The 8961-nt window shown below is 45.6% G+C and overlaps 1 pseudogene; it reads left to right on the top strand.

Annotated features, from left to right (window-relative positions):
• Positions 1-1226: 1226 nt before the first annotated feature.
• Positions 1227-1342, top strand: LOC130031162 (uncharacterized; annotated as a pseudogene).
• The last annotated feature ends 7619 nt before the right edge of the window (positions 1343-8961 follow it).

The following is an 8961-nucleotide window of genomic DNA, read 5'->3' as shown; positions in this document are numbered from 1 at the left end:
GCAAGGGAAAGACATCCCAATGAAACTATAATCCAAGCGATGTCTTACAGATGGGATTTATACAGTTACAGAGAAAACAAGAAACGCTTTCTTATGGCCTGAACATGGAAGATTGAGAGAGACCAGAGCGAAGGCTGAAGTAAGTCACTGCCTATGGCCTGACACTAGAGAGAGGTTCTGACTATATGTTAATATTTACTTTCTTCAGACAATCTCATTCTTAAAGAAATGAACTAAAGGGCAAGAGAGAGTACAGAAGGTAAGGATGTTGACCTCCATGAGTCTGCTTAAGCAGTCCCCAGTTTGATCTGGAGTCACATAAGGCTGCCAGCACTGCCAAAGGTCATTCTTGAACACTGAGTTAAGAATAGACCCAGACTTCTCAGGGATCGGGATGGGCTACCACCCCATACCTCCCTGTAGTTCCAGTAGCCACCATTTTTTTAAAGCTACTTCAGTTGTATCTTCCTAATAAAAATACTGAATGCCCTGAACAAACACAATGACTTCTTAGTCCTTGTATTGCAAACCATAATGCACATAAAGGAGAGAGAAGAAAGCCTGCTATAGAGATAGGTGGTGGTGGTGGTGGTCGTGGTGTCGTGTGTGTGTGTGTGTGTGTGTGTGTGTGTGTGTGTGTGTGATGGTAGTAAGTGGGGGTGACAGGAGGGAAGCTGGGAACATTGTTGGTGGGAAGTATGCACTGGTGGAGGGATGGGTGTTGGAACACTGTATGACTGAAACCAAATCATGAATAGCTTTGTGATTGTTTATTTTAAGGTGGCTCAATAAAAATGAATAGACCCTGAGCACAACAGGGAGAGGAAAAAGAAGGAAGGAAGGAAGGAAGGAAGGAAGGAAGGAAGGAAGGAAGAAGGGAGGGAGGGAAGGAGGGAGGGAGGGAGGAAGGGAGGGAGGGAGGAAGACATTAAAAACAAATTTTTAGTCACTGATAACAGAACTGAGGTCACCAAGGAGTAACTGACTATGGTGGGGGCTTTCAGGCCCTCTAGTGGTGAGGGAATTTTGTACTCCTAAAGCAAAATTCGCACTCTTAAATTTCAATATTATTTTAATAAAATTAATTTTTTCTTCTTAAAGCACAATTTGCTTTCTCCCATAGATCAAAGAGAATGATGGAAAGATTTTATGGAGAAGGGTAACCAGTTCAGAGAAATCCTTTCTAAAAAGCAGCAAGACTATTTTGTACAAGAAAAAGTAAAGTGGTGCTCGCTTTGGCAGCACATATACTAAAATTGGGATGATACAGAGAAGATTAGCATGACCTTTGGGCAAGGATTTGTGAAGCATCACGCAAATTTGTGAAGCATCCCATATTTTTCTGAAAGTAGACTATAGACCGAACATGATGGCCACTCAATAGTCCAATTGCAAACCACAACACCCAAAAAGAGAGAGAGAACAAAAGGGAATTCCCTGCCACAGAGGTGGGGTGGGGGAGGATGGGATGGGGGATGGGAGGGATATTGGGATCATTGGTGGTGGCGAATGGACACTAGCGGAGGGATGGGTACCCGATCATTGTATGACTGAAATGCAAAAGTTCATAAGTATGTAACAGTACCTCACAGCGATTCACTAATAAAATAAAATAAAATAAAATAGCACTGTAGCACTGTAGCACTGTCCTTCCATTGTTCATCAATTTCTTGAGCGAGCCCAGTAACATCTCCATTGTGAGACTTGTTGTTACTGTGTTTGGCATATAAAATATGCCATGGGGACCTTGCCAGGCTTTGCCATGTGGGCGAGATACTCTCAGTAAGTTGCCGGGATCTCTGAGAGGGGCGGAGGAATCGAACCTGGGTCAGCCTGGTCTGCTCTGGTTTCTCTTCAGATCATATAAAATAAAATAAATAAAATATATTACTGATAAGAAAAGAAAAGAAAAAAGTAGGTGGACCCTGAAGAGGGGCAAAGCTCTCCAGGACTGACTCTCCTGCTAGTGACTGTGTGAACCTAACCTGTGATGTGGCTATAAATTCAGCTCTTCCTCTTTCCAATCACCAGGATGGTTCCAGCTCCTACCACTGGGTTTCCTAAAAAGTGGAGAAGCCAAAGACCAAACTTGACACAGTTCTCCAAGCCCTAAACTCAATTTCTAGTCCTTCCCCTTCCTCCCCCTCTGAAGGTGCTGAATTGCTTTGCAAATATATGCAGATACATGCGAACAACAACACCATTAACATGTGCCCTAAGCCTCAAAGGGAAAGGTTTGCTTTGATCAAAGCTCATAATGGGATGCAACTACAGGGCAGAAAAACAATATCCTGCTCAGCCCAAACAAGGGGAGGTTTAGATCCTGGAGCAAAAGTCTGGCTTTTGTAGCCACTACTCCGTCAAATAGGAACTCAAGGTTCTTCCTTCCATTGTCCTATTGCATAGAGTACTTTAATTGCTGTACTTTGTTGGAATTTATCATGGATGCAAGAATGGATAAAAACATGAACAGCAGTGTGTGTGTGTGTGTGTGTGTGTGTGTGTGTGTGTGTGTGTGTTGCTACCTATCTAAACTCTGCTACTCAAAGTGTTCTCTATGGAAAAGAGATTTGGAGAGAGGGTGAGGCACATAGACCTTCTTCAAAATCTAAAACTCAAGAGTCAGGATCTGCCTTTAATTTAATTTCTGTGAGGAGAGTACTGGGAATCGGAGACAGGACTCATGCATGCAAGGCATGTGCTCCAACACAGGGCTATATCCCTGGGCAGAATCTGCATTTTGACAAGATGCTAGGTGGGTGATAACGTGCACATGATGATGTGAGGGGCACTCCTCTAAATGCCTGGAGCAGTCCTCATTGGTATCTACTAAAGCTAGGAGTATTCTGACTTCCTTCATATCCCCAGGCACAGGCAGTGTAGACTTGTTCATTAAAACAGGCCTCTCTCTCCTTGGTTATAAAAATGGGATAAAGGCTCTCTCAGAGCAAACAGAATAGCCCTTGCTGTAACAGAATGCTTGATTATAGATGTTCCAGCACAATGCCTGGTGTGTGGAGTGGGGAGGTGCCCCGAAGTATCATGCTCACTCCTAGTCCCTCTTAACAGCAACTGTTGCGCTAATAACTCATACTGAAATGCAGTATTTTCTATTTTATTCATCTCATTGAATCCTCACATCAGCTAGGAGTTGCCTCCTGTGCTGCCGATCAGAAAGCTCAGGCCAGAGAGATGCAGTGAGCTCTCCACAGTTGGAGGGAGCAGGCATGGTGGTGGGATTTAATGAAGGCCCCTTCCAGCCCTCCCTCACCCTGCACCCCTCCTGCCCTATGTGGATGGCAGAACAAGTCTTTCAATGGCCTGAAGAAATGTGGTCACCCCCTTCAAGGGTAGAATTAGAGCTGGGTGTGAGGCATAAGCAGGAGATGGGGGACTAACAATAACTTCTGATTCTGTCAGTAAGCAAAAAAAGCATTATGGCTAGACCCACTTTGTGCACACAGGAACTGAGTCTGACAAGATTCGAAATGGTGTCAGCACCAGCCCAGAGAAGGCCGGACTCACCTCCTCCAGGAGAGAATCTCCAGCACGAATAAAGGTCTGTGATAAAGAAATGAAGGTAGTCCAACAAATGGTCCAAATGCATCTCTTTGTTTGACAATGTCTTAGCAATGGATTCTTGTATCTGTTAAAAGTTCCACATTGAGGCAGCTGGGGAGCAAAACTATTACAACTCTGTAAAGGCAAGCAGGGCTTTTACCCATTTGGGGGGTGTTCTTTACATCTATACCTTAAATGTATACTCTCCCTCTGGAGAAACCTGCATTCTAGAAGTCTTAATGCTCTCTCTCTCTCTCTCTCTCTCTCTCTCTCTCTCTCTCTCTCTCTCTCTCCTTCCCTCTCACTCTCTCTGGCCTTACTCATAATCTCTAAATGAAACTATATTACTTCACTATTAGTTTCTTTCTGAAATTCTTTTCTGCAAGGAAAGATGTTTCTGAAAAAAAAAAAAACTGGGTAAAAGAGTTGACTTTCCTTTCTTACAAAGACCAATTCCTCTCTCCAGCCTGGGTTCCCTGGCTCCCCAAGCAATCAGGTGGCAGGGACCACTTCCCATAACAAGTGGGACTCAGGTGCGATTTGATGACCACCCTGTGGAACGGGTAAGATGTGAGGTGTCCATCACAGACACTCATCAGTCCTAAACTTCCCCAGGCACTTGCCTGGTTGACAAAGGTGGGTAGAGAGGGAAGCATTAGACTCCCCTCCAGAGGCTGCCCCCTCCCTTCACTCCACTTCTCATATGCCTCCGACAACAATCAGAAGAGACCAAATGATCATGGCAAGGACAGGAACCAGCCACTCAGGTCACAGGGCCAAGAGCAAGAGACCCAGGGAGAGGGAGCTGCAGTGAGGACCCTGCCTTCTCTGGCTGCATGTGGCTTCTCTTTCTTTCCTGTCAGATTTCCCTCGCTTTCTGGTCACGGCTGTCAGAGCACAGTCACCATGACACTTTATCTCCCTCTCGATTCACCTGACAGTCAAGTCCTCACACTCTCGTGGAAAGGACAATTTTAAGTTTCATGAGGTAGAACAAAGCCCCGGGGACCACAGGCTCACTGATGTACACAGGTTAGGCTCTCATGGCCTATTTTACACACACACACACACACACACACACACACACACACACACACACCAACATCGCCAAAGATCCTGAACTCATTCTGTGTTCAACAGCTATTGCTCTTCATTAATTTTCTTACCTGCTGTTTCCAGGTCAGGACCAGGCATGCTGGGAACTTAGCAAAATGAGGCCCAACAGCGAAGCCCACCCTGCACAGGACGCCCATTCATCTCAGAGTGCTGGGTGCCCTCACCCCATGCTCATGCTGACAGAGACCATGAGACACACCAAACAGACCCCACACACCCATAGTTGGGATGTAGGAGGGGCAAAGGGTAGTGGGGATATAGGGAAAAGCTATGAACCCCCTGGTAGCTCAGGACCCTGCTGGGAAGACCTTTCCCTGCTGTTATAGCAAAGCATCACTGCATAAAGCTCACGATTAACACCTCTGAGCGAGAGAGCTTCTATCTGACCCTTCCCCTCTGTCCTGTACCCCCAGCTGTCTAGGTCACAGGGCAGGACACCAAGTCTGCTGGTTTCCAGCATGGGGGTGAGGAATGCCAGGGGTTAGGAAGGGAGTAAAATCAAAGCCTTAATCCTTCGGATTTTTTGCTGCAGGCTTGTACAAGTTTGCTCTAGAAGGTTGTCTCCTTTCTAGAAGGTTTTCTCCTTTCTAGAAAGGACTCCCACTTTCCAGAGGCTGGAATTGGAGTCTTCTCTGGTCGCAGGAACTCAGGGTGACACCACATACCCACCCTCTTCCTTTCAGCCTCCCTGTGTAAATGAGCCTCTTTGGCAAGAGGTGAATCAAATATGCCCTTTGTTTTGGGTTAGGAACTGATGAAATCAATTTGTATCTGGCTCAGTCCTCTTCATCTTGCACCACTCTCCCAAGTCTCCAGTCCTGGCTGCATAGTCCCTGAGGCTTCTCTTACAATATTGCATTTCTGACACTAGACTGCTAGTGTCCACCTCTCAGCTGACTTCTTCAAGGACAGGGACAATGTTCCTATTCACACTGCACCACCGACATCTAGAAAGCACTCTATAAATATTGGCAGAATAAATGAATTAAAAGTGACAAAGTTAAATTTTCTCGCCAGACCATTTCTAGCAAACGGAAATGGAGCAAACTTCTAGTGACATTTTTATAGTCAAGACATTATCCTCAACTCACAGTGACCTTTCTGAGTCACCTACCCTGGGCCTTGTCCAGGCAAACTGGGACACTTGGGCCCCCTAATTATAACTCAGAAAAAGGATATGATAATCAGAGACAGTAAAACTCAAGGAGCTATAAGAAGTGGAATTGCAAATGTTGACTGGGTTTGCTGTTTTCTGGGGTTCAGGTCTCTGCATATTCCCTACCTTAAAGAGTAGCCTGGGTCCAGGGATTTGCTTTCTAACAAACAAGACTCAGCCAAGGTGATAACACACTACTCCAAAGATGGTTATAAACGCGTGAGACACCGATATTGTTGAAAGTCACTCACAGTCTCTCTTGCTTTCTCCCTTGGATGAAGCCAGCTGCCATAAAGGTGTGTTGCCCTCACTCTGCACCAGGCTGTTTTCACTCTGGGTGCCCCAGAGGGGGGCGGGGGTGAGAGCTCTCCCCACCCCAAGGGACCTAGTCCCTGCAGCCGACCTCCACTACCCAACCACCACCACGTTCCAGGCCGCTTTCAACACACTCGGGCCAAGACTCACATATGAGTGAACATATGCCTGAACTGTGTGGCTGCAAAAGTCACGAAAGACACATCATAAGACACTCCTTACCCATTTTCCATAATTACCACACCATATTTGATGGGTTTCAGAACAGTAGGCAACAAATCATAGAGGGAAATACATACATATATATATATTAGAACCTGACAAGTTACCGAGAGTATCCCACCAACATGGCAGAGACTGGCAATCTACCCGTGGCATATTCGAAATGCCAAAAACAGTAACGATAACAGGTCTCATTCCCCTGACCCTGAAAGAGTCTCCAATACTGTTGAAAGTGATGAGTAAAGAGAGGTTGCTAAAATCTCAGGGCTGGGATGAATGGAGATGTTACTGGCACCCTCTCAAGTAAATCGATGAACAATGGGATGACAGTGATACAGTGTGATACAGTACCCTATAGAGACACCTTACAACAAGGATCTGAGAGAAATTTTTAGCCAACAGCCAGAAGACCTGAACCCTTAACTCCCCTCACCTGCCAGGAATTGAGTCTCTCCATTAGTGAGCTTGAAAACAGAATCCTGCCCTAGTCCAATTCTGGGCTGATGATCATTCCAGCTAATATCACAGTCTGAGCCTCCCCCAGATTTCTCAGCTGTGGAGCTGTGAGATAATAAACATTGCTACTTTTAATCACCATGCTTGGGGTTGAATACCTCTGTAATAACAACCAGTACAAGAATCCCTGCAACTTAAACATCAGGCACACGTTCTAGTGTTAGGCTGAGTGATCCCACAGTTAGAATTGGCATATTTGAAGGAAAGAAACAGGAAAAACTATTACATTTTTCTAGATCATAATGGAGGACTAGAATTTAGCCCAGAAATGAACTCTTCCTATTCCAAATAAATCAAATACCATCAATCTCTCTGGCTGATGTGAGCCTTCCTGGCCTACAGGGCTTTTTCCCTAGCTAATTTGGTGTATGTCCTCTCTCCTAGGAATCGAATAACAACGAAAACCAAACTGCCTATCATCAAGCCTAAAATCTGGACTGTTACCCAAAGGGCCTTTTCATCTTGTATTACACTCCTTCCACCAATGGGTAGAGTGGACCTGCCACTCAGATTCATGTCCTGCTCAGACCTATAGGATGTGCCAGAAAATTCTGAAGCAGCAAGCTCGAATTTATTAATTTAGTTTTTATTTTCTGTGCCACAAGACACCAGGATAAATCAACTTGCTCTGCTATGGTGGGTAGAGGGGAGCAGGCCACACAAGTAGTGAGAGGACAGAAATGCAAATCCCTATGACTCAGAAGCATGAGCAAGCATACTCTGGGGCAGGGCTACCAGAAGGCAAGAAGAGTAAGGCCATGAGAGGTTACTGAGTCTCCTTTGGAGATCTTGTGCCACAGAAGTAGAAGAAAAGCTTCAAGCAGGAGTATGTCCTGCAAGAATCCCCCCAGTGAGATGGCAGGAAGTTGTCAGATGCCAAGTCTTCAATAGCAGGTAATGAAACCCTGATGACAGAACCATGCATGGGCTCAACACACGCTCTCCTTGCAGGAACCCCAGGTTTGATCTCCACACTGTATGGGTCCCTCAGACTGCCAGGTGTGACTCGTGAGTACAGAGCCAGGAGCAGCATCTGAGCACTAACAGGTGTGACCCCCAAACAATTAAACGATAAAAAGAGTGTTTGGTTGCACACACTACCAGGGCCAGGCATATCTGGATACAGAGAGAAGCAGAAGGTGGGGGTTGGGTGGGTTGGGAGGGGGGTTGGTTGTGCAAAAAGTAGAGATATGCAGGTCCAGGAAGGAGATTCAGATTTTGTTATGTATTAAGAGGCACTGTATGCAGGCCCACATCCATTGTTTTCCCAGTCACATCAGGGCCCGGAGCTTGTCCCCCATCTTTACACTCCCCTAGCACTCCTGCCAACTAGGATGTAGTTCTTGAGTGACTTGGTGGAGGAGAGGCTGGAAGTGCTCTGCCATATTCTCTTGAACCCTTTGGCTGTTTTCTTCTTTCTCACATTCCACTGTATCTCCTGCTTAGCAGACAGCACCTGTGCGCAAACCCCCAGTATCAAACCCTTCCTGGCTGCCACACATGGACTTCCAGAGAACTGGAAAAGGTGTCACCCTAGGCTTCAGGCAGCCATGTCAGAGGCAGAGACGTGAATATGCCAGCCTCTTCTCCCGATGGGATACTCTGCATGCATCTCCATCTCTGCTGTCTCCAGATAGATACTCAGGAGAGGGACACTGCTGCCCCGCAGGTCTCACATAAACTCACACCTTGCTGGAGTTTCCTTCACCTTCTCTTTCCAGGCGACCACTTCTAAACCAGCTTCCCTTCTCTAGAGAACTTCTAAAACAAGTTTCATCTGCGTCTCTGAAACCACGTGCAAACGGCCTGAATAACTTCTCAGAGTCGAGCTAGTTATTTGGGTCATTTTCTGAATGAGATCATGAACAAGATGCTATTTATTTTCAGATACCTTTTCTATAGCAGTTAGCCTTCTTTAAATAATATGCTATTTTTTTGAAAAAAAAAGAAAAAGCTTTAGGCAGAAAAGTGACTTGCTAACCTTTATTTTTTACAAATGATAGATATAGGTCCAGACATGGAAAATAGATTGGAATAGGGAAATAAACAAAAGTATGAGTCTCTCATAAAGGTTG

This window comes from Sorex fumeus, unplaced genomic scaffold (genome assembly GCF_029834395.1).
Source record: "Sorex fumeus unplaced genomic scaffold, SorFum_2.1 ptg000045l, whole genome shotgun sequence".
Classification (NCBI taxonomy): Eukaryota; Metazoa; Chordata; class Mammalia; order Eulipotyphla; family Soricidae; genus Sorex; species Sorex fumeus.
This window is presented reverse-complemented; position numbering and strand designations above follow the sequence as displayed.